The sequence below is a fragment of the Sus scrofa genome, chromosome 2 (genome assembly GCF_054392235.1).
Source record: "Sus scrofa isolate SSC_HxYL_T2T_F1_AM1 chromosome 2, Sscrofa_HxYL_maternal_Yorkshire_Landrace_v2.0, whole genome shotgun sequence".
Lineage (NCBI taxonomy): Eukaryota > Metazoa > Chordata > Mammalia > Artiodactyla > Suidae > Sus > Sus scrofa.
The window spans coordinates 110,166,127-110,191,611 of NC_139384.1; the positions used below are offsets into that span (position 1 = coordinate 110,166,127).

A 25,485-nucleotide genomic window follows, 5' to 3' on the forward strand; every position below is an offset into this window, starting at 1 on the left:
AAAATAACCCTTTGCGATTTGCTTTACTGTTCTGGAGTGCTTTTGTCTAACCAAAGGAAACTCTAAGCACACAATTATTAGTATTAAGATTTATGTCTCCAAGAGTTCAATACCAACTCCATAAAAAAAATTATATACTGAAAATAATGATGATTCCAGATCTTCTATACATTTTTTATATATTTCTTGCTATATAACTACTTAATTGAAGTCCACTCAACTGGACCATACAGAAGACAGATATGGTATTATCTTTGTATAATGTAATAAAGATCAATAAATGCTTATTGAATTTAATATAATTTATTTGATATTTTTATCAATATCTTACAAAAGCCATAGTGTAAATAGCAACTTTCATTGCAAAATAATTTAGGAATTTCTGGCAAAGATAAAATATATAAAAGACTATAGCCTATGAAGCATAGTATTTAAAGACCAATCCTGTGTCATTCCATACCAGGATATGCTTCTACAAAGTGTAAGATTCCTCTACTTAACAGCACTAAACAAGAAAAGTAAAATTAGCTTTTATGAGCATCTGCATCAGGCCAAGCACTCATTTATCATAACAGTTTTGGAGATGAAGTCTCAGGAGCTTAGACAGGTTAAGAAACTTCCCCCACCAAGGTAAGTTAAAAGGGATTTATTTTAAAAATCAATGCCTTCACTGAAACATATTTCTAAAGTACCTACTATGTGTCAGTCTCTGCCAAAGTCTGCTGTGACCATCCGTGGACAGGTGCATGAGTTCCCTGCTATCTGGAAACACATTCCAGTAACTAGACAAATGAACAAGTAAATATACGATATAATGTTAGTGATAAGTATAACAAAGGATATAAAGATAATTTTTAATCCATAAACAAATTTGTATCAAGTTAATGGCAATCTTTTCCCTATTATTTTGACTTTTTGAGCCTGCATTTGGGCCTTTACTTTTATTTCTATTCTATTTAATCCTGGAAACTTTAGTCAGTTTTTCCCAGGTTTGAACTTCCCTTGGTCCCAGATGTGTTCACTCTCTGAAAAGACTCTGGTCACTTACACCATACATTTCATGCCATCCAGAGCTAAGGTGAACTGCGTTCAGCTTTTGCAGATTCACTTTATTCTTTAGAATTTAGACTGCCCCTTCAAACTTCTCCCTGAGGAGAACTGATTTTTCAGATCCCATTGATTACACTAAACTTTATCCCAAGGCTGTCTTTACTTCTTCCCTTCTTTGATGCTATTTGTTTGGTCCTGCATCTTTAATCACGGAAACTTTGAGATACTTGCATTTGTTTTCATCTTCAATATAATAGCTAACACTCATTAAATGTCTATCATATAACACCATTATTCTAAACACTTGTCTTTACAAAATGCACCTCATGTAATTCTCCAACTTCATAAAGAAAAATATTGCTGTCATCACCATTTTACAAATTAGAAAAATGAGTTGCAGAGAAGTCATATACCCAGGACCATATACTAGTAACTAATGAAGTCATATTTAGAAGAAGGCAGTTAAGTGACATTACTGTTAAATTTCATATTTCATTCTTTTATAATGCTGGAGTCATCTTTGTTTTTAAGAGGTGACCATGGAATCAAGCCTCTTTTCCCCCAGCATTTTGAAATGTGTTTCCCTAAAGTTTAGGATATAGGTTAAATTATATTTACTGTTCTTCCTATAGTTATTATAAATTCCAAGTTAACATTATACCCTTCTAGGCTTTTAAATACCACTGCTTTAAACCATGTTTCCCTAGAAAGGTGAATAGAAAGAAAAGTATTAGGCACTGGCTGTGCAGCTAGAGTTGCATTCAAATCTAGTTCTGCTGTTTACTAGTTGTGTTACTTTGGGCAAATTATGTAAATTATGTAATTTCACTTAGACTTTGTTACTTTTTTTTTTTTTTTTTGCTTTTTTTAGGGCCACACCTGCAGCATATGGAAGTTCCTAGGCTAGGGGTCTAATCGCAGCTGTAGCTGCTGGCCTATTCCATAGCCACAGCAACGTGGGATTCGAGCCTTGTCAGAAGCCTACACCACAGCTCATGGCTGGATCCTTAATCCACTCAGGGAGGCTAGGAATCAAACCCATATCCTCATGGATACCAGTCAAGTTTGTTACCGCTGAGCCACAAAGGGAACTCCTTGGTTACTTTTTTTTTTTCCTCTCTGAGGACAGTATATGTCTTGGGGTGGGTGTCATGGGAATCAATCTAGTACAAGTGAAGTGGCTTAGCACATGCTTTGCACTCAATAATTTTGACTTTATTTTTGTCTGGAATTAAGATTGAACTGGAAATTATCCTCATTATTTCTTAAAAGACTGAGAAAGAAACTTTTGTAAAAATTAAGTTAAGTTTTATCAGATGCTCTGTTGTTTGGCTTTTTAATTTATCATACTCTTGCTGGAGTTGGCCATGTATTCACTCATCATTTATTTGCTTATTTATTCATCAAGCCAAGCAATAACTATTTTGCCAGGCTCTATGCTAAAGTGCAGGATTTCAGTGGTATGTAAGAGATGGCTCCTGCAATCAAGAAGTTCATGTTCATATGATGTGATAACAGGTATGAGAGAAGTAAGCAAAGGAGCTTAGTTTATGTTATATTGTGTAGAATTATCCACATCTTCTCTCTTGCAAGGTGGTCTTAAGTTCCCTCAATTTGGTTTCAGTAAATGGTAAAAAAAGCTTATATTAATGTCCAAGTCCATAATTTTCTTTTCTGTGGAAAGGTTCATTTGTTCCCTATGTTAGATTCCAGATATAAGTGATTATCATATGGTATTTGTCTTTCTCTTTCTGACTTACTTAACTCAGTATGAGAGCTTCTAGTCCCATCCATGTTGCTGTAAATGGCATTATTTTGTTCTTTTTAATGGCTGAGAACTAAAAAAAATAAATAAATAATAAAAATAATAAAATGATTTTAAGATTTCAAAAAAAGCTTATATTAATGTTATTTTATCATCTCTGAAATACTATAATCACATCATGGTTGGTTCTCTTTTTTTAAAATCCCTACTTAAATGCCATCTACTACATTTCCAGCCTAAGGTATATAGAATTTTCTGGAAGTAGAATGACTAATTTCCAACCAGTATTACTTTTTACTCCTCATATTAGTTCAGTTTGTACAGATGTGTGCAAAATATTATGTTTTAAGTCCTGTCCAATTCACCTGACATCTTGTTGAAGGTATAAGTTTTCTAACAGATCATCTGCTCTATTTTCCTAATGATTTCTGAGGACCTCTCATACCCCCTTTTCTACTTCATTATTTTCATTGTTTCTCAAAGAAACTTATTTTATAGTATTTTCTGGGCATTTCTCCTATATCTCCCAAATCTTATTATAGTAATAATTTCTGCTAAAGTTAGCCTGAATATGTCTGGAGAATAACCAACAGCAGAATACTCAAGCCGTTGCTATGTGGGGAGCACTCGATTTAGACTTGAAAATACATTGGAACTACCATAATATCAATCATATAATCAACCATAATATCATTGGATTGAACCTCTAGAAAATATAATAACAACTTGACATACTATTGTCTATATGGAGTAATATTTGCATGAACAAAGGCAGTCTTAGTGACCTGCAACCACAATTCAACATATATATGACAGAGACTTCAAGTACTAACTTTTTTTTAGCATTCTATAACTCCTATAGTTTGTTATTCATTCCTTCATTTGCATTTCTGCCACATTTATTGGTTTTTTTACCATCTGCCTCTTATCTGAGTATGTAAACTTCATGAGAACAAAGTTGAATTACTACTGTGCTGCCAGGGCATTCCTCAAATACTCACTGAATAAATGACATGAATCGGATAATACAACACTGAAAATATAATGAGATCAAAATGCTTGAGTTATTATTATAGAGTATTTGGAGAGATACTTGTTAAAAGAGATATAATTTTGACATTCTAGAGCAAAGCAGTTTTGCAATTATTGTATAATTTTATAGTTTATGTTAAGAGTCATAATTTCCATGTGTGGCTCCAATTTGTAATACGTCACTTCATCTTGAAAATTATGTTTACTCTCATGGCAACTTTACTGCTATATCCACAAAATAGTGAGTAGTCTGTAGAATGTAGGCTTAAAAGCAAAGTTTTCTTTCATTCAAATCCTTACACCAATAATTTCATTTGTAAAACAATTTTCTATTTTATGTGCACTATGGTGCCAGTCACTGAATACAGGGTGCTATAGATGCAGAAAAGAATGATATAATCACTGCTCTCGGGTATTTTCTGGGTAAACAAGATGAGGAAATCTACTGTGGAAGCAGAGTATAGAGAAGCCTAGTATTTTTTTTTTTTTTTTTTTTTTTGGCCACGTTCCACAGCATGTAGAAGTTCCCAAGCCAGGGGTTTGAACACAAACCACAGCAGTGACAATGCCAGATTCCTCCAATCTGCTGAGCCACCAGAGAACTACTGTCTATATAAAACACAGAATTCCAACAGAGCAAGGAAGAAGGAAGCAATGAAGGGCAGAGTTATCAAAAAAGACATCCAACTGGACAAGATAAGTTGAGTTCTTAAAAAATAAATAGAAGTAGTACAGGATGATCAAAATAATCAAATTATAACATGCCCACAAGATTTTATTTACCATGTTTACTAGCAATTTCCACTAATTCAATTTGATTCTAAGCAATTTGATTCATGTTTCATGTATACCTTCTTTGTTCTCATAGTAAAGAACAATCTGTAATACGTGAGCTTTGTCTTAAATGCAAATGCCAACAGTACTCCTGCTTCTTATTTAATTCATGTATCTCAGCAGTACAGTGAGAACAATGAATCACATTTTGAAGCCATTGCTCCCTCCAAATAAACAACATTATTTCCTTACAGACTTCAAACTCTAAAAGATGTTGTCAATACTCCTTAGGACAACTTTCTTTTAAATAAATCTAGACTTTTTCACTGCTTTCAAAACTTCCACCTTTTCTTTCTTTTTAAATTGCTATGGAATTGCTAAAAAGCCATTGAAGACTTTACCCTTGTCTCATCACCATTAAAATTGATGTTGATTAACTAATAAACAAATACATAATTTCTTCTGCAAATAAATGAGCCCTCTTTTTTTTGTCTTTTTTTGTCCTTTTAGGGTCACACCCATGGCATATGGAGGGTCCCAGGCTAGGGGTCTAACTGGAGCTGTAGCCACTGGCCTATGCCACAGCCACAGCAACACCAGATCCTTAACCCACTGAGCAAGGCCAGGTATCAAATCTGCAACCTCATGGTTCCTAGTCAGATTTGTTTCCACTGTGCCATGATGGGAACTCCAAAAGGAGCCCTCTTGACCAAAGTTTTCATGGTAATGTATAAGAATCATTTTTATACATTTGCTATGGCCTAGAACTGTAGATAAATTAATTAATATTATTTTTATTTTTAGGGCCACAATTGTGTCATATAGAAGTTCCTAGGCTAGGAGTTAAATCAGAGCTGCAGTTGCAGCCCTATGTACATCCATAGCATCACAGGACCTGAGCCGCATTTGTGATATACACTGCAGCTTGTGGCAACAGCAGATCCTTAACTCACTGAGCAAGGCCAGTGATCAAAACTGCAAAGACATTTTATTGGCTTCTTAACCCTCTGAGCCACAACAGAATTCCCTAGAACTACTGATTTATTATAGAGAACTACCTAGAAAGTAAATACCTTGATAAACTTTTCCAATATATTTGTTAAGAAGTATACAGTCTTCGAGAGGCAGGATCAAGATAGTGGAATATATATACACACACATGTAGAGTGATTTGCACAGAACATCTTCTGAACACTAGCAGAAGACCTTAAACCTCCAAAAAGGGGAATAAACCTTCCACATAACTGGGTAGAACAAAAGGAAAAAAAGAGATAGAGGAAAAAAAAAAAAAAAGGAATCAGGATGGGACTAGTACTCCTGAGAGAGAACTGTGAAAGAGGAAAGGAACCCACACCCTGGAAAGCCACCTAACTGACAGGGAGATCAACTGATATGGAGAGACCACAAAGCCTCATAGAAAAGCATAGCAGCTGGACTTAGGATGGCAAAGTAGAGAGATAGAGCCACACAAACCATTGGTACTGTATTCCAGGATACCACAGCCTGAGACACCTGGGCAGGGGGTGGGTACTGAGACTCAGGCTCCAGAGGTCAGTTCCAGGGAGAGGAATAAGGTTGGCTGGGTGGATACAGCCTGGGGGGCTAGGGAGCATTGCACCACAGGCTGGAGATCAGGACATCAGAGGCAAGGGAACCTGGGAGGAGGCCTGGGTCCACAAGAGAAATAAGATGCCATTGTTGGGGAGCACAAAAGGAGGACGGGCACACCACCATAGGAATACCTTTCTCTGTGCATGCACTGACTCTCAGAGGGCATGGCCATGGGCACTGAGGCACCTCATACATGAGCCATGGGCAACAGGGCCCTTCCGCATGGGCTATAGTGACAGCACCTCCTGAGTGAGCTAAGTATGAAGATACACCTCTTGCATTGTCTACGGGGGGACAGGACAAGCCACCACAGTCATCTCAGACTCCAGAGGTGGATGTGGCCTGCTACCATTAGGGGCCCATGAACAGGTATCCCCTGTGGCCCCAGTCACCTCAAAGTTCAGCATAGAGGAGTGCACTGCAACTGAGCACGACCCATTGTTGCTTTCATTCCCATGAGAAAAAAACACGCCGTGCTGCTGCCACTGCCAAATGCTCTGGGCACTGCTTACACCTGCCTGAGAGTCATTGCCACTTCCCAGAGCCCTGTAATTTGGAGCAGCTTGCACCACCTTCCTGTGGGTCCTTCCAACTGTTAAGAGCCCAGCAACTAGGCATTGGCTACAAGTCCTGCCTATCACATCCATCTCCCTGGAAGCCCATGCAGCACCCTATCAAGGGGATAATAGGAAAGAGACAGCAAGTATCCAAAGCAAAAGCAGTCTTCATGCCAAAAATAAATAATAAGCCATCACAAAATACCCAGAGGTGCTCTCATATATAAATAGCCCTCCAAGTCTATGGTAGTATTTTTCCCTAAACTCACAGAATAAGAAAAATATAAGCAAAATGAAGAAGCTCAGGAACCATTCTGAGTTAAAAGAACAGGAGAATTCTGTGAAGGAGCAAACAATGAAACAGACCTCTGCAGTCTAACAGACACTGAATTCAAAAAAGAGATAGTGAAAATACCGAAGAATTAAGAGCAGATATGAACAGTTATACAGATTATTTTTGAAAGGAACTAGAAAATAGAAGGAGGACCCAAGAAAAATTATAAAATTCATTTGCAGAGATGCTAACTGAGTTAAAGTCACTGAAGAGCAGAATGAATAATGCAGAGGAACAAACTAGTCACTTGGAAGGTAGAATAATTGAAATCACCCAATCAGGAAAGCAGACAGAAAACCAAATGAAAAAACATGAGAGCAATATAAGAGATCTATGGAATAATACAAAGTGGGCCAATCTATGTATAATAAAGATTCCAGAAGAAGAAAATGAAAATGGAATTGAAAATACATTTGAAGAATTTATGGCTAAAAACTTTCCAAACCTAAAGGAAACAGATATCAAGATAAAGGAAGCACAGAGAGGCCCCAAAAAGTTGAACCCAAACAGGTCCATGCCAAAATTTATTACAATAAAAAAACGGGAAAAAATAAAGTTAAAGAGGATTCTAAAAGCATCAAGAGAAAAAAAAGAGTTAATTATAAGGGAACCCCCATAAGGCTATCAGCCGATTTTTCTATAGAACATGAGAGTGGCAAGATATATTCAAAGATTATTTTTTTTCTTTTTAGGGCCACACCCATGGCATTTGGAGGTTCCCAGGCTAGGGTTTGAATAAGAGATACAGCTGCCAGCATATGCCACAGCCACAGCAATGCCAGATTCGAGCCGCATCTGAAAACTGCACCACAGCTCACAGCAATGCCAAATCCTTAACCTGCTGAGGGAGGCCAGGGATTGAACCCACAACCTCATGGTTCATAGTCAGATTTGTTTCTGCTGTGCCAAAATGTGAACATCATATTCAAAGTTCTTAAAGGGAAAAATAGGCAGTCCAGAATACTCTACCCAGCAAGAATATCATTTAAAACAGAAGTAAAGAATTCCTTCAACAAACAAAAATTAAAGGAATACATCAATACTAAACCCATTCTAAAAGAAATATTAAAAGCACTCCTCTAAATAAAAAAGAAGTAAGAAGAAACAGGATAGAGGAAATCAGAAAATAATCACTTAAATAAGCTAGTATACAGATTTAAAAGCGGAAAAAAAAAACCTATTGTAAAAGTGATGATAAGCACAATGAGCAGCAAAAAGATAACCATGAAGTTGTTTAAAAAAAGGACATGCAAATCATAAAATATGGGTATGGAGAGTAAGAAAATCTTGACTCTTTTATTTTTAGAATGTGTTTGAGCCTATAGGACTATCAGACTAAAGCAAGCCGATGTAAGAAGGGGTTAACATACTTGAAAAACAGAGCAAATGCAACTTAAAACCAAACAATACATTCAAAAAAACTAAAAAGAAGAGAATACAAGCATACAATAAAAGGAAATCATCCAACCAAAAAAAAAAAGACAGGAAGAAATAAGAAACATAAAATCAAATGGAAAAACAAGGTTTAAAATGGCAATAAATACATGTTTATCAATAATTACCTCAAATGTCAATGGACTAATGCTCTAATCAAAAGACAGAATAGCAGTAGTAGCCTACAATATGCTGCCTACCAGAGACTAACCTTAGGGCAAATGACACATATAAATTGAAAATGAAAGGAGAGAAAAAGATATTTTATTGCAAATGGAAAAGACAGGAAAGCACGAGTTGAAATACTAAAATCAGACAAAATAGACTTTAAAATGAAGGCCATAAAGAAAGACAAAGAATGACACTATTTAATAATAAAAGGATCAATTGAAGAAGAGGATATTACACTCATCAATATATATGCCCCTAATACAGGAGCATCCAAATACATACAACAAATACTAACAGACATACAACGAGAAATTGATGGGAATGCAATAATAGTAGGAGACGTTAACACACCCATTCACAGCAATGGACAGATCCTCTTTGCAGAAAATCAATACGGCAACAAAGATCCTAAATGACACAATAGAAAAGTTAGACTTAATTGACATTTTCAGGACATTATATTTTTAAAAAATCAAAATAAACACTCTTTTCAAGTGCACATGGAACATTCTCAAGGATTGACCACATATTGGGGTACAAAACTAACCTCAACAAGTTTCAGAATATAGAAATTATTTCAACTATCTTCTCTGACCACAATGGCATGAAACTAGAAGTCAACCACAGGAAAAGAAATGAGAAAAAAACTGACTACATGGAGACTGAACAACATGCTACTAAAAAACCCCAATGGATCAACATGGAAATCAAAAGGGAAATTAAAAAAAAAAAACCCTTGAGACAAATAATAATGAAAACACAATGATTCAAAATCTATGGGATGCCGTGGGAGTTCCCTTTTCAGCTCAGTGGTAACAAACCTGACTAGTATCTATGAGGCCATGTGTTCAATCCCTGGCCTTACCCATTGGGTCGATCTGGAGTTGCCATGAGTTATACCATAGGTCTCAGATAGATCTTGGATCCCACATTGCTGGAGCTTTGGTATAGGCTGGCAGCTACAGCTCTGATTCAACCCCTAGCCTGGGAACTTCCATATGCCACAGGAGTGGCCCTGAAAAAAAAAAAAAAAAATCTATGAGAGGCTGCAAAAGCACTTCTTAAAGGGAAGTTCAGAGAGATATAGGCCTTCCTCAAAAAAGAAGAACAATCTCAAATCAACAACTTAACCTACCACGTAATAGAATTAGTAGAACAAACAAAATCTAAAGTCAGCAGAAAGAAGGAAATCCTAAAGATCAGAGAGAAAATCAATAAAATAGAGATTAAAAAAATAGAAAAACAAATCAATAAAACCAAGAGCTGGTTCTGTGAAAGGGTAAACAAAATGGACAAACTTCTGACCAGACTCACCAAGAAGAAGAGAGAAAGAACTCAAATAAAAAAATAAGAAATGAAAAAGGATAAATATCAATGGGTACTGCAGAAATATAAAAAACCGTAAGAGAATACTATGATTATATGCGAACAAATTTGACAACCTAGAAGTGGACAACTTTCTAGAAATGTACATCCTGCCAAAACTGAATCAAGGAGAAAAAGATCAAATGAAAAAACCAATAACTAGAAATGAAGTTGAGTATGTAATAAAAACACTTACTGCAAATAAAAGTCCAGGATCAGATGGCAGAACAGGCAAATACTACCAAACATACAAAGAAGACACATCTTTTTTAAACTTTTCCAAAAGGTTGAAGAAAAAGTAATATTCCCAAAGACATTCAATGAAGCAACCATCACACTATACCAAAACCAGACAAAGATACTACCAAAAAAGAAAGTTACAGGCCAATATCTTTGATGACTATAGATGCAAAAATTCTCAAAAAAAATTTTAGCCAACTGAATTCAAACGCATATAAAAAAGATCTTACACCACCACCAAGTGGGATCCATCACAATTTCACAAGGATTTTGAGTGCTGGTGGTATAGTGGTGAGCATAGCTGCCATCCAATTTCATGAGGATGGTTCCACATATGCCAATCAATCAATGTCATATACCACATTAACAAAAGAAACGTCAAAAACCACATGATCATCTTCCATAGATGCAGAAAAAGAATTTCACAAATTCCAAAATTCATTCATGATAAAAACTCTTACCAAAGTGGGTATAGAGGGAACATATCTTAACACAATAAAAGCCATTAATGAAAAACCCACAGCCAATCTAATACTCAACACAGCAAAGCAGAAAGCCTTCCTGCTAAAATCTGATGCCTACTCTTATCACTTTTATTCAGTATAGTATTGGAAGTCCTAGCCACAACAATCAGGCAAATAAAAGAAATAAAAGGTATCTAAATTGGAAGAGAAGAGGTAAAATTGTCTCTGGATGCAGATGACATAACACTGTATATAGAAAACCCTAAGGACTCCACACAAAAACTACTCCAACTGATCAATGAATTTAGCAAAGCAGCAAGATACAAGATTAACATTAAGAAATCAGCTGCATTTCTGTATATAACAATGAAATATTAGAAAAGGAATATAACAATAAAATAACTTTTAAAATCACACCTCAAAAAATTAAATAGCTAGGAATAAACCTGAACAAAGAGGTGAAAGACCTACTGAGAAGCATTAATCAAGGAAACATTAATACATTAATCAAGGAAATTAAAGAGGATTCAAAGAAATGGAAAGATATTCCATGCTTCTGGATTGGAAGAATTAAGATCGTTAAAATGGCCATACTACATTAATCTACATTAATCTACAGATTAATGTAATCCTTATCATGTTGCCTATCACATTTTTCACAGAACTAGAACAAACAATCCAAAAATGTATATGGAACCATAAAAGGCATAGACTTGCCAAAGCAATCATGAGGGAGAAAAACAATCAGTAGGCATAACTTTCCAAGACTTCAGACAATATTACAAAGCTACAGTCATGAAGACAGTATGATATTGGTACCAAAACAGACATACAGACCAAAGGAACAAGAGAACCCAGAAATAAACCCAGATGCCTACAGTCAATTAATCTTCAACAAAGGAGGCAAGAATATAAATGGGAAAAAGACAGTCTCCTCAGCAACTGGTGCTGGGAAAAATGAACAGTTGCATATAAATCAATGAAACTAAAGCAGGCCCTCACACCATGCATGAAAATAAACTCAAAATGGTTTAAAGACTAAAACATACGACAAGATACCATAAAACTCCTAGAAGAGAACATAGGCACAACATTCTCTGACATCAACCATACAAATGTTTTCTTAGATCATTCTCTCAAAGCAATAGAAATAAAAGCAAAAATAAACCCATGGGACCTAATCAAACTTACAAGCTTTCACACATCAAAGGAAACCATAACAACAATAAAAAAAAGACAACCTATGGAATGGGAGAAAATACTTTCAAGCAATGCAAACTACAAGGGCTTAATCTCCAAAATATACAAATATATCGTACAACTCAACAGCAAAAAAAAAAAAAAAAGCCAAAAAATGGGCAGAGGACATTTAGATGGACAACAGGCTCATGAAAAAAAAATGCTCAACATCACTAATTATTAGAGAAATGCTAATCAAACTGCAATGAGGTACCACTTCACACCAGTCAGAATGGCCATCATTAGTAAGTCTACAAATAACAAATGCCAGAGAGGGTGTGGAGAAAAGGGAACCCTCCTACATTAGGCGGAATATAAATTGGTTCAACCACTGTGAAAAACAGCATGGAGGTACCTCAGAAAACCAAATTTAGAACTACCATATGATCCAGCAATCCCACTCTGAGGCATATATCCAAACAAAACTTTCATTGAAAAAGATACATGCACGCCTATGTTCATTGCAGCACTATTCACAATAGCCAAGACGTGGAAACAACCTAAATGTCCATCAACATGTGAACAGATTAAGACGATGTGGTACATATGCAATACTACTCAGCCATAAGTAGAACAAAATAATGCCATTTGCAGCAACATGGATGGAACTAGAGACTCATACTAAGTGAATTAAGTCAGAAAGGGAAAGACAAATACCATATATCACTTATATCTGGAGTCTAATATATGGCACTAATGAACCTATCTACAGAAAAGAAACAAACTCATGGACATGGAAAATGAACTTGTGGTTGCAAGAGGGAGGAGAGATAGTGGGATGGACTGGGGATTTGGGGTTAATTGATCAAACTATTGCATTTGGAGTAGATAAGCAGTAAGATCCTGCTGTTTAGCACAGGGAACTATATCTAATCACTTGTGATGGAACATGATAGAGAATAATTTCTGAAAAATAATGTCTATATAACTGTGTCACTTTGCCATACAGCAGAAAGTGACAGAACAATGTAAATCAACTATAATATTTTTTTAAAGTATATGGTATTTAGTCAACCATCATTTGTTCTTTAATTCCCAGTTTTAATAACAAATTGTATCTTACTAATTGTTCTCCCAGTGAAGGTAAATTCCAAGATCATGAGTTTTAAGAGTGTAGCAAATACCTTTTCTGCCCTCATCAAATATTTGGCTCTCCTCCCTAAATATCTAGTATCTCCTTGAATAACTCACATTTATTCCGAACTTTCCAAAAATGTCTAATTCTTCCTATTTCACTGAAAACACCCTACCTACATTTAGCAGAAGCTCACTTGTTGAAAAGAGCACTGCAGCTGAAACCCAAAAATGAAAACCCAGTGCTTTGTTCTCTATTCTAGACCAATATGATATAAACAAGCAACTTATTATTCTCAGTTTTCCTGGGCCTGAGATATGACAAATGAGAAAAGTAGATGAGATCACCTCTAAAATTCCTTATGGTTCTTACATTTTATAATTCTATTATAAATCAGTCTTAATGACAAGGACCCTCAGATTTTATGTAGTTAAATTTATTCTGGGATTTCTTTTGTTGCTGTCCTTATTTTTCACTGTGTTTGTTTTCCTGTAACAACTTTGATGGATAGGATCCTCTTAATCTGTCCTTTGCCAAGCTGCATGATCTTTAGCAATTAAATTAGTCAAGCTGATATAACTCATGACCACCTCCATACTAGAAATTTTGATGTAAATTCTGTACAACCCAACTTGAGCTGTGAAGATTTCATAAAGTACAATTTTCCTGTTATGTATGACACTCTGTTTACTTTAGAATTTTACTGATGGTTTCAAGTTTGCCTGAACCAATGGCTCAGAGCACCATCTTAGAAAAAAAGAAAAAAAAAGAAACTAAAGAAGGTGGTGTTTTTATTTGTGCTGGCCTTCAATTCATGCTGTATGTCTCATAATGCAACCTAGCATGAGACATGTGATTGAGGTTACTCTTATCAAACAACTGTTCAGAGAGAACTGTGTGTGATCTCAGTCCAGTTCTGAGCAGAGAGCTGTCCACCTGGAAAAGCCCTCAGCTCAGCGGAAATGAATATCCTACGCATTGTCAGTCTCATCCGAGAAGTTCAAAACTAAATGCACCTGTGGACCATATTAGTCTTTTAAACCTTCAAAGGGGCTCCTGTGCAGCATCAAAGATAGGCCCACCTCACCTGACCCCATCAGTTCATGAATGATGATCTTTTTAAGACCTGTAAGTCAGCTTTAAAAGAGAGTACTAAAAGAGGATTTAATAAAACAGAACCAGGAACATTGCAAATAGGAAAAATTTAGGATGGTCTAACATTGCAGGGCTTGAAGGCATTACTCCTGTTGTATTAAGCAATCCAGTTTTAAATGACCAGAGGAAATTGACAGTAATGAAATAAGGAATACTTTTAAAGAACAGTTTGTTACTTTAGAAAACATTTTAAGATCCTTTTTTAGACAAAAGTAGAGTAATTCAACACCACAAAAAAATCTAAGAATGTATATTTATATGAATTTTAGGTAATTGATACATGCTTAGCGATAATGATAATAATGACAATTTTGATCATGAAGCAATACGAAAACAGAAGACTTTAAATGGAAGTTCCTCCCTTGAGCTTACCCTAATTTATCATCATTTTAAAAAGGCTTAGTAGTGTCATTAGGAAGTACATGGTAAAATACAATAACAAAATTAACTGTGTTTTTAGAACCACTGATATTAAAAAAGAAATGTTGCTTGAGGGCTTCTATTCCTCCCCCAAATTCATGGCATTAAAACCAAAGCTAATTTAATGTGGTCATGTTATTCTCAACCTGAATCTTAAATAAATTATATTACCGATTCTAAGACATATACTATCCTATGAAACAAACTTTGATGCAATTACTTAAAAAATAAAACACTTTTTGCCTTCTTTGAAGAATTTTGTGTGTTTTAGGTCTTTTGCTTGTTTGTTTTACTTTAAAATTATGTACCATAATTAAAAATAAATCAAACTTCTAGATTTTAGTTAGGCAACCAACTAGAGTTGTAGCCTCTCAGGACTCTCAGATTTTTGTTTTACTTTTTTCCTTCTTTGGTTTGATCCTTGTTTTTTTCTTTCTCTTACTTTTCAACTGCATGATAAATTCTGGATTATGTCTCAATGAAATTTCAATACCAGTTTTAATGAAGTGGCTGAACTTTTAACCTTTGAACCCAACACACTTTAAAACTATCACCAATACCCATTGCAATTTTTCTGTAGTTCTATGTCAGCTATAGTGAGGGTAAACCTTTTAGTGTATAGGACCTTATTTATCCAGGTTTTTGTGACAACAAATGGGGAAGATTTAATTTCTTTCCTGGTTGTTCTCAAAATTCTTAGAAAAATAAAATGCTGGAGCCTCTAACCCTCCACACACCCCAATCCTGCTCCTCTATTAGTAATTGATTTGCAAATAAGGAGCTCCTGGGTGTCAGTTTTTAATGGAAAATCACTTATTCATAACCAGCCTTAAAACTTCCCAACACAAAGGGTTATTTTTTTTTACCAAGTCATCTTATAGCATCCAAGCTCATCCTATCTATTCAGCTATGCATTTCTCCTGCAAGGTAGCTGGAGCATCATTTCCTAGAATTCCATAGCCAAATACCTGGGGTGCTTTCAAGATGCTCAAAAGGAAAGAACATTTTGTAAAATGTAGAATTTATACTTACATTTTCCTCTTTTTGCCATTATAAACATTAATAAATGCCACTCTATGCTATGTCCTTCTATCAGGAACCAAAGATCTGACAGTTCTCTGCCTTTATTTGTAGGAGGAATAACTTGATGAGCAGTGAACACTAGAGGGGGAGCTTATCCGTTCAGGAGAGAGAAAGCTTCAGACCCTTTGGGAAAGTATCAGAGTGGTACTGGAGCTACTGACTTAGACAAGTCAGGCTAAGATCTGGTCAGCCATGGCTCAGAAGTCAAAAGGTCAGGAAGGGTAGGTAGTCAATTTAACTGTCCTTTGAAAAAGGCAGGGATTCATAAGCTGAACTGAGAAATTTAGCTGCTGCTCATGCCATGATTTGGAATATTTTTAAAACCCCTCTAGAGGCAGTTTTAACAGGAGAAGCAGGATTACAGAGACTTTTTCCCCTTTACTATGACTGTCTGTCATTTAAATGTCTAAGGAATGATGGAATGAATTATCATAAAATTTTGACAAATTTGATGGCTCAAGCAAAAGGGGGAAATAGGCATTCAGATTATTAGGTTCTAATAAGACATGACATTTAAAATAAGTTTACATGGGAGTTAGACCTTTGCTTTTTTTCCTCTTGATTTAAAAACACTGAGATTGTTTTCTTTGAAAAGGAAAAGACTTCAGTTTCTCTTCTCTCTAGTTTAATAATTAAAAGTTCTATTTTACCTCTTACACATTTTTATCCCCTGTAACCATAATCCATTTGCTTTCCACAATTTACCTGAGTTTGACAAATCTTAAAATCTACCGTGAAAGCTGGCAGAATATTTTAGTAAATGTATTTAGTAGAATTTTAGTAGGAAAAATGTAAGCAGCTCTTTCATTTCTTATTAGTTTGTTTTTTCTGTGTTACAGCAGAGTAGATAAAGCTTATTGACTTAAAAAGAACAAATTGTATTTTCAAAAATGAAAAAATAATAAAAAGGGATTAACCAAAGTACTGGAAAACAAAATTAATTTTCTCTGATCTCAAAGAACAAGTTCTGTTTGTAATAAACTATTTCATTAACCCACATGAGTAAGCTCTAATATGATTATTTATATTATTTACTAAAGAGTCTAACTTTTTTTTAAGGATAATTTAATCACAATTATTCTGACTTTTGGAAATATCTTGAACTTTTAAATACTTGGGGACATTTCAAACTATGTACCTGTTAATGCTATAAAATTATTTCCTTAAAAAATAAAAAGAAAATACATCACACACACAAAAAAAACATTTCTAGAATGACTTTCATTGTTTCAGACTTTGACAACTAAAAGTAAAGCAGAAAAAAGAACTTGATTGTAGTGAGTAAACTGTGGATGATGTAATCATTGATCAAAACCTGACTTTTTCTGGGAGTTCCTGTTGTGGTGCAGCAGAAACAAATCTGACTAGCATCCATGAGGATGCAGGTTTGTTCCCCCACCTTGCTCAGTGGGTTGGGGATTTGGCGTGGCCATGAGCTGTAGGGTAGGTGGCAGATGCAGTTCAGATCTCTGTGTTGCTGTGGCTAGGGAGTAGGCCGGCAGCTGTAGCTCTGATATAACCCCTACTAGTCTGGGAACTTCCATATGCCATGGGCACAGTCTTAAAAAAGCAAGAAGTCCCCAAACAACAGCAACAACAAAACTCTGACTTTTTCTAAAATTACTTTATTCACACAAATAAAAAAATGTGGTTTAAAAAGATTGTTTCTCCTGGTTTATCTTTGCTCTACCGGGGATTTCCCAGAATGGTGGTGACTAGATCCTTAAGTTCTCGTCTGAGATGTTCCCATTGTTGCTCAACAGAAATGAACCCCGTTAGTATCCATGAGGATGTGGGTTCAATCCCTGGTCTTGCTCAGTGGGTTAAGGATCCAGTATTGCTGTGAGCTGTGGTGTAGTCGCAGATGCAGCTTGGTCCCCGAGTTGCTGTGGCTGTGGCGTAAGTAAGTAGCTACAGCTCCAATTCAACCCCTAGCCTGGGAACTTCCACCTGCTGCAAGTGTGGCCCTAAAATAATAATGATGATGATGATGATGATAATAATAATAATAATAATAATAATAAAGTCCTCAGATTCTAGTGGTTATTGCCCAGGGTTTTTGTTTGTTTTTTTTTGTTTGTTTGTTTGTTTTATTTTTTTTGTCTTTTGTCTTTTGTCTTTTTGTTGTTGTTGTTGTTGTTGTTGTTGTTGTTGCTATTTCTTGGGCCGCTCCTGCGGCATATGGAGGTTCCCAGGCTAGGGGTCGAATCGGAGCTGTAGCCACCGGCCTACGCCAGAGCCACAGCAACGCGGGATCCGAGCCGCGTCTGCAACCTACACCACAGCTCACGGCAACGCCGGATCCTTAACCCACTGAGCAAGGGCAGGGACCGAACCCGCAACCTCATGGTTCCCAGTCGGATTCGTTAACCACTGCACCACGACAGGAACTCCTGTTTTTTAAGTCTAGTAGGCATCTCCCACAGGCTTGGATAGCAATAATTGCTTGAACATTTTCATTTATATAATTAAATAATGGAGCAGAGGGAGGTTGAATTATATATATTAACTATAAGTTTCTACAGTTTCATATTATGAAAGCCAACTCTTGGGCTACTCAGTAAAATCTACATTGAGGTTACTGGTCTGGCCCTCTAAAGCATCTTTTATGTTCTGCGCATAGAGAACAGTGCAAATTGTGAGAGTGAAAAGTTAATGGGCACACTTCCTGGAGCTGAGAGTATGCAGCTTTGGAGTTATGTAGTTTGGAGGGGAACATGAGCTAGCTAAAAAAGCATAACTTTCCCCTTGTACCGTCAGGGCTATAGCCATGTAACTCACTCAAGATAAATGTTTAGCTAATCATTCATGGTCCCATCACAGAAGAAAAAAAAAAAAGTATCGTATGTTAGAAAATGCTTCTTAGTCTCCTGTGAGTGTTAATTAACTGAAATATTTCAGTTCTTCAAATCAGGTCATAAAGTAGGTAGCCAAGAGCAAGGTCATTGGGACTATGAGTAAATAAAATACACTTGGAAATTATATCCAACATGAATCAGACTTGTCCCACATCCCTTGATCTGTTTGGTGCTTGATCTTTCCAATATTTTATTTATATATATTCCAAGTGACTTATTTTCTATAAATCTTGGATTTTTAAAATTTTCCTAGTTAAATTGACCAAATTAAGATATTTTCTCTAATTCTAGACTTATGCTTTATAAGATAGTAAATTTATTTCTGTTTTATTTTTCATCTTCATTTTATGTTTTAAGAATTTGAAAATAACCACCTTACTTTAGCAAGAATGGCCATCACCAAAAAGTCTACAAACAATAAATGCTAGAGAGTGTGTGGAGAAAAGGGAACCCTATTACACTGTTGGTGGGAATGTAAATTGGTACAACCACTATGGAAAACAGTATGGAGATTCCTCAAAAAACTAAAAATAGATTACCATTTGATTCAGCAATCCCATTCCTGGGCATCTACCGAGGGAAAACCATGACTTGAAAAGATACATGTACTCCAGTGTTCATTGCAGCACTATGTACAATAGCCAAAACATGGAAGCAACTTAAATGTCCATTGACAGAGGGGTAGATAAAGAAGATGTGGTACATATACATAATGGAATATTACTCAGCCATAAAAAGGAAAGAAATAATGGCATTTGCAGCAACATGGATGGACCTAGAAATGATCATGCTAAATTTAGTCAGACAGTGAGATACCAATGTCATATGCTATTACTTATATGAGGAATCTACAAAAATAATACAATGAACCTCTTTGCAGAATAGATACTGTCTCACAGAATTTGAAAAACTTATGATTTCCAAAGGAGACAGTTTGGGGGGTGGGGGGAATGGGCTTGGGATTTGGGATGGAAATGCTATAAAATTGGGTTGTGATGACTGTAGAACTTAAATGTAATAAAATTCATTGAGTTAAAAAAAGAATTTGAAAATAATTAGAATACTGCTAATTGATAGAAAAATAAAAATCAAAACTACAATGAGCTACAACTGCACACCGGTAAGAATGGCCATTATTAAAAAGTCTATAAATATCAAATACTGGAGAAGGTTTAAGAGAAAAGGGAACTCTTCTACACTGTTGGTAGGAATGTAAATTGGTACCACCGCTATGGAAAACAGTATGGAAGTTCCTCAGAAAACTAAAAATATAATTACTGTATGTTCCAACAACCCCACTCCTGGGCATATATCGGGACAAAACTATAATTCAAAAAGATATGTGCAAACCTATGTTCATTGCAGCACTAGTCAAAATCGTCAAGACATGGAAAGAAACTAAATGTCCATCACACAATGTAATACTACTCAGCCATAAAAAAGAAGGAAATAATGCCATTTGAAGCAACATGGATGCAACTAGAGATTATCATACTAAGTGAAGTAAGTCAGAAAGAGAAAGACAAGTACCATATGATATCACTTATATGTGGAATCTAAAATATGGTACAAATGAACCTATCTAGAAAACAGAAACCAATTCACAGACATAGAAAATAGACTTGTGGTTGCCAGGGGGAGAGGGGAGGGAGTGGGATGGAGTCTGGGAAGTTGGGGTTAGTAGACACAAATTATTCCATTTAGAATGGATAAGAACAAGGTCCTACTGTATAGTAAAGGGAACTATATTCAATGTCCCTGGGCAAGAGGTTGAACCCATGCCATAGCAGTGACCCAAGCCACTACTGTGACAATGCCAGATCGTGATCCTTAACCCACTGCACCACAAGAGAACTCCCAGTACAGCATGGGAATCCATGTCAACATTCTTCCTTCAAGGGTTTTAGAATTCACTCTCAACATTTCATGGAAATGGCCTGCTATTTGTTCTGTGCCCCACTGATGATATATTTTACTTTGAAACACAGGCAAGACCAGAATGAGAGAGAGAGGTAAGAATATATTTATAAAGGGGAAAAATAATAAAAACTGATTGCTAAAGATTTGAAATCAAATGATGGACTTTTTACAAGCACTTCATATAACTAAAGCCCAATATCTACAGAGAATTGTGTTAGGAAATGTAATTAATAAGATAGGAATATATATGTCATTACTATCAAGTTGTTCTCACAGACCTTCCTATTTCAATCAACCAATCAATCAATTAATCAATTAAGTAAAAATATATTGAACACCTACCATACACCACACAATTTATTTGACTCTGATTTATTATTGTGAATAAGATCAAGAAGGGAGTAATATTATGAAGCTTACAACAGAGCAGGGGTTCAGGTAAGTATGTGGACAAGTTTGATAAAGCGAGAGTAGGTTATTATTGGTGGACATAGGAACACTCACCTAGATTTCAAAAATCGAATATTTCTAGGAAAGTGGCAAAACAGGCCTGAATGGATGAAAATAATGACATTACTGTGGAAGGAAAGGGGGGAAGTTGAAAAAAAAAGAATGTTTAGGGAAAATGAGCAAGACAGTGCAAGGGAGGGAATGGTGGGAAGTAGGTAGGTTAGCAAAGGCCATGAAATAAAGGAAATTAATAGCCACGTATGAGTCCAGGTCTATCTGGGAGTAGTGGAGAGCTGTCAAACAGTTGTTAGCCAGAGAAGGATCAAAGATTTGAGAATGCCTATCTTCATAATGTGGAAAATGGATGAAGAGCAACAAAACTGGAGGCAAAGAGTTCATGTGGGAGAGATGACTGTGGTGAAACTAAAACAGCGAGGCGTTACAGAGAGAAGCAACCCTATCTGTCAGCTATTTAGAAGGTAGAATCGACAGAGAGGTTAGTCTTAGATGAGATGTGGTAGTCAAGGTTATAAACAATGCATTAATTATACTCATTTCACTGTAACATTAACTGTGTTTGTGCAAACTGACTACAACCCCAAATTCGCTTAAATGATACCATAAGGAAGCACTCAGCATAAACAATTGGTCCCTCTATATATTCTTCATATATATTTTGCTGGGATTTTTTTTTGACTTGTAGTCAAGTTTTCTCATTTTACTGAGAATATGATACTTTTGTAACCATTTTAATTTTACTAGTAATTTTCAAGTTAAAGATAATTATATGAAGAAAAATGTCAAAAATAAGAATAATTGTGGCATCCTGAGAATAATAAATGCTTGCCAACTGATGAATCACAGAGAAAATACTTAGTTATTTACAATCTTTTTCCCAACTTTAAAATAAATGGCAATGTTGAACAAAAAAAAAAGGCACTTTAGAGACAAATATCAAAATATTTACAGACTTTTTTTTGTATAATTATTCATACAAGAATATACAGAAACCATTTTAATTTATTTACTCGTTCAATAAACTACTATTTTATGAAGTATATGCAATTATATTATGTAAGTTGTTTAATACAAAAGCCATGGGGTTTAGATGGCTTTTAAGATTCCCTCATTCCAAGTGTATTATTTGTATGTGTTTTTGCAGAGAGGGAGAGAAAGAGCAGGAGGAATTTAGTTTGTACCAAATAATTCACCCACATTCTGAAAAACAGACTAAGGGAAAAGGTGAAAATATCTAGGCAATGGTGAAACTTGAGATTTACCTGGAATATTTGATCAATCTCAGGATTTATAGTTTTCATGGGAGTATATCCCTAGTTCCTTTAAAAGTATAGGTGCCGGATCTTGTTATCTGGCAGTCCCCCCCCCAATAATAACCATCCCAGTGGTTAAGGAAGTAAGTACATGAGATGGGTTAGAGCATGAGTCAGGATGTGCAGTATGAAAATCTGTTAATTTCCTGCTCTTGAATTGGATGTCAAATGCCCACTTTGCTGATGAAGAAATTTTCATTGCCTTAAAGTCAGAGCAAAATTACTGTCTTTAACTACTTATATCCCTCTAGTCCTTCCATGAGTCAAGCCAAATATTAAGAGAAATAAGTGTAGAATATATTTGCCTATTCTTAATATTTCCTTGGGGTTCTGAAACCCAACTACATCTAAAATTTTAGTTGCTAAAAAAAAAAAAAATCTATAAAACATGGAGCCAAGTATGTTTAGACTACTGTTGGCAACCAAGTTGACTGGAGACCACAAGCCAAGCAAAAAAATGCCAGGTAAAATTTCTGTTACAGAAAAATTGCCATTCCCGCATTTATTAAGACTTCTATGTTACTTAAAGAAAGTTTCCTTTAGATAGATACCATATGTCCTGCTTTTCCTGGTACAATTCACGGTATGCCTGGCTTTATTAATAACAGCTCTTTCTTCTAGAAGTATATAAATTTGGATGATAATATATGTGGTTACCTTACTAATAGATCCTTGAGCAACACTTGTATATAGTGCTCTAAGAAGAATCTTTTATTTTGGACATGATGATAAAGGGACATGGGGTTCAATATTAATCATAGCTTTTGATATTGCAGTGCTTCAAGAAAATGATATTGGAGTTCCCATCGTGGCGCAGTGGTTAATGAATCTGACTAGGAACCATGAGGTTGCGGGTTCGGTCCCTGGCCTTGCTCAGTGGGTTAATGATCTGGCGTTGCTGTGAGCTGTGGTGTGGGCCACAGACACGGCTTGTATCTCGCATTGCTGTGGCTCTGGCGTAGGCCAGTGGCTACAGCTCCGATTTGACTCCTAGCCTGGGAACCTCCATATGCTGCGGGAGCGGCCCAAGAAATAGCAAAAAGACAAAAAAAAAAGAAAAAGAAAATGATATTAATAAAAACAAGAAAGTCATAAAATAATGAGAACATATCAAAATTGTGTAAACAAAGCAGTGCATATATATTCTTTGTGCAGCTGGTGAAAATAACACTCAAGGATCCTTAAACTTTACAGTTATTTTCATGATAGCATTCTTTTTAAGAAAGTTCTATCAGGGAATTTCAAACTTATCTCTGACTCTGGTGTCTATGTGTGATGGTTGTTGGAGATTTCTAGTAGTTCTCATGAAGGGTGAGGAGAGCAATTTTTTCCCCATCAGTGAATGACACAATCTTTTGCCATTCAGCAGAAAATTTTAAACTTCAGAATATCACCATGGGAGGTGCTACATACGTTATCCTTTGCTCATCCAATACAGCTTAGTTAGTTACATGGTGCAAACTAGGAAAGGTATTTAATGAAGTTTGAAAAACTAAAGTGAAAATTGATAAAGAATTGATCAAAAAAAAAAAAAGGATTGAAAGTACCCCTAGCCAAAGACCCAATTAAACCGGTGGCTTGAAAAGTGTTAAATGTGTTTATTTGCACTTTCGAAGTTCAGATTTCCTCATACATTTTCATACTGATGGAGATAAAATGCTAAAGTCTTAAATCCCTCTATGCCATGCTGAGTTGCTAAGGGCTGTTGAGTTTTTGTTATTTCTCCTCTCGAGTTAGCTCTGATTACGCCTGCTGAGTGAAAAATTTGTATTTGCCGACAGAAATAGGAACCACCCCACGTGCACTTGCACTCAGCAAATGCTCCAATACATCACAAAGATTTGCTCAACCCACCTTCAGAGGCCAAATCGAGCATGTTATTTTCTGTTTAGATCTGATTCTGGAGCCTATCAGTCAGGAGTGTTTTCCAATCTCTGATTAAAGCAAGGCCTACAAAGCTGGAAGTGTTCACACACAGTCTCATTAGAGCGCCGGATAGAGTGACCCGGGCCTTCTAGCACAAAGCTCTGAGTGAACTTCAAATATGAGAGTGCATCAATCAAATCCAAGCAAGGCTTTTATGTCATTTTTCTACTTTGCCTTTAAAGTCCTATAGGAATGCCCTTTCCAGCTGTACAGCCGAAAAGCATTCAATAGAAACAAAAAAGCAAAGGCCCCCAACCCCCTGCCCCCTCCAAATGGGTTTGGTTTTACCTCCCCACCAAGCATTAGAGAGTCTTCTGTACGTTTTAAATTATTTAGCATGTTCAACAATGCAACGAAGAAGATGTTCACATTACTTAATGGCTCTGTATTAGTTATTAGTACCCATTTGAAAAGAAAACCAATAAGGTCAAAGGCAATGAAACTGCATATTGTACATTACAAATAGAGGTAGCAGAGGGATTGGAGAAAAAATTATAGCAATGCTCATGGAAGCTTTTCATTCCTTGCCTCCAACACTAACTCCCAACTTCACCTCTCTCTTTTTTGTGTGTTGGCTTATACCATTAAGAAAACCAAAAACATTTTTTTAATTAAAAAAATAAAATCATAGAGGAATATCAAGAGTCTTGGCAGGAAAGATAAGATTTAAGTCAGAGAAAGAGGAGTTGGGCATTTAGTTAATGTTTGTTCTATACACTGCTCAGGGCAATAGAGTCATTTTCAAAAATACATCTTTAAAAGATAAGCATAAAGCAAAACAATATAAATTTGCCCACTAATATCATTAGAGGAAAATGCATGAGGGCAGTTAGCAGTGATTATTAAATTTAGGTACTTTTGCTTCCAATACCAGGCCAAAAAACATTACAACGCAAGTAACATCAGTATGAATTAAATAAAATAAGGCTTGTGAAGCCTGAAAAACAAAATAATTTAAAAGGAGAAAATAAATCTTTCCTGCAGTATAAAGTTTCCTGAATTTTACACTTGTCTTTAAACAATGAATAATTGGACTCCTCAAAATATCCTATATTGATCCAATTAGGAAGAGCAATATACTGAAAATATAGTGTACATTGAAATATTGGGCAGATACAGTGCTTATTCAAGGGAATTCCCTGCATGTGTACATTTGTTTCCATTTCTAAACTTTACTAAATATGAGGCAAATACTACCCACAAATAGCACTTCATCCACTCAAATATATTG

General features: G+C 35.8%; 1 protein-coding gene and 1 long non-coding RNA gene across 3 annotated transcripts in view; one reads left to right on the top strand and one right to left on the bottom strand.

Moving 5' to 3' along the window:
- LOC102157568 (uncharacterized) overlaps window positions 1-25,485 on the bottom strand; it is a 1,229,235-nt gene that overhangs the window by 451,064 nt on the left and 752,686 nt on the right. The window contains exon 11 of one of the 2 annotated variants that reach the window (XR_014838321.1): window positions 697-782. The exons of the other annotated variant lie outside the window; for it this stretch is intronic. The gene's annotated coding sequence lies outside the window, so the exon portion shown is untranslated. The remainder of the gene's footprint in view (window positions 1-696; window positions 783-25,485) is intronic. 2 annotated transcript variants of the gene reach the window in all.
- The window catches only part of LOC146405644 (uncharacterized), a 290,811-nt gene that overhangs the window by 52,580 nt on the left and 212,746 nt on the right, over window positions 1-25,485 (top strand). The window lies entirely within an intron of this gene.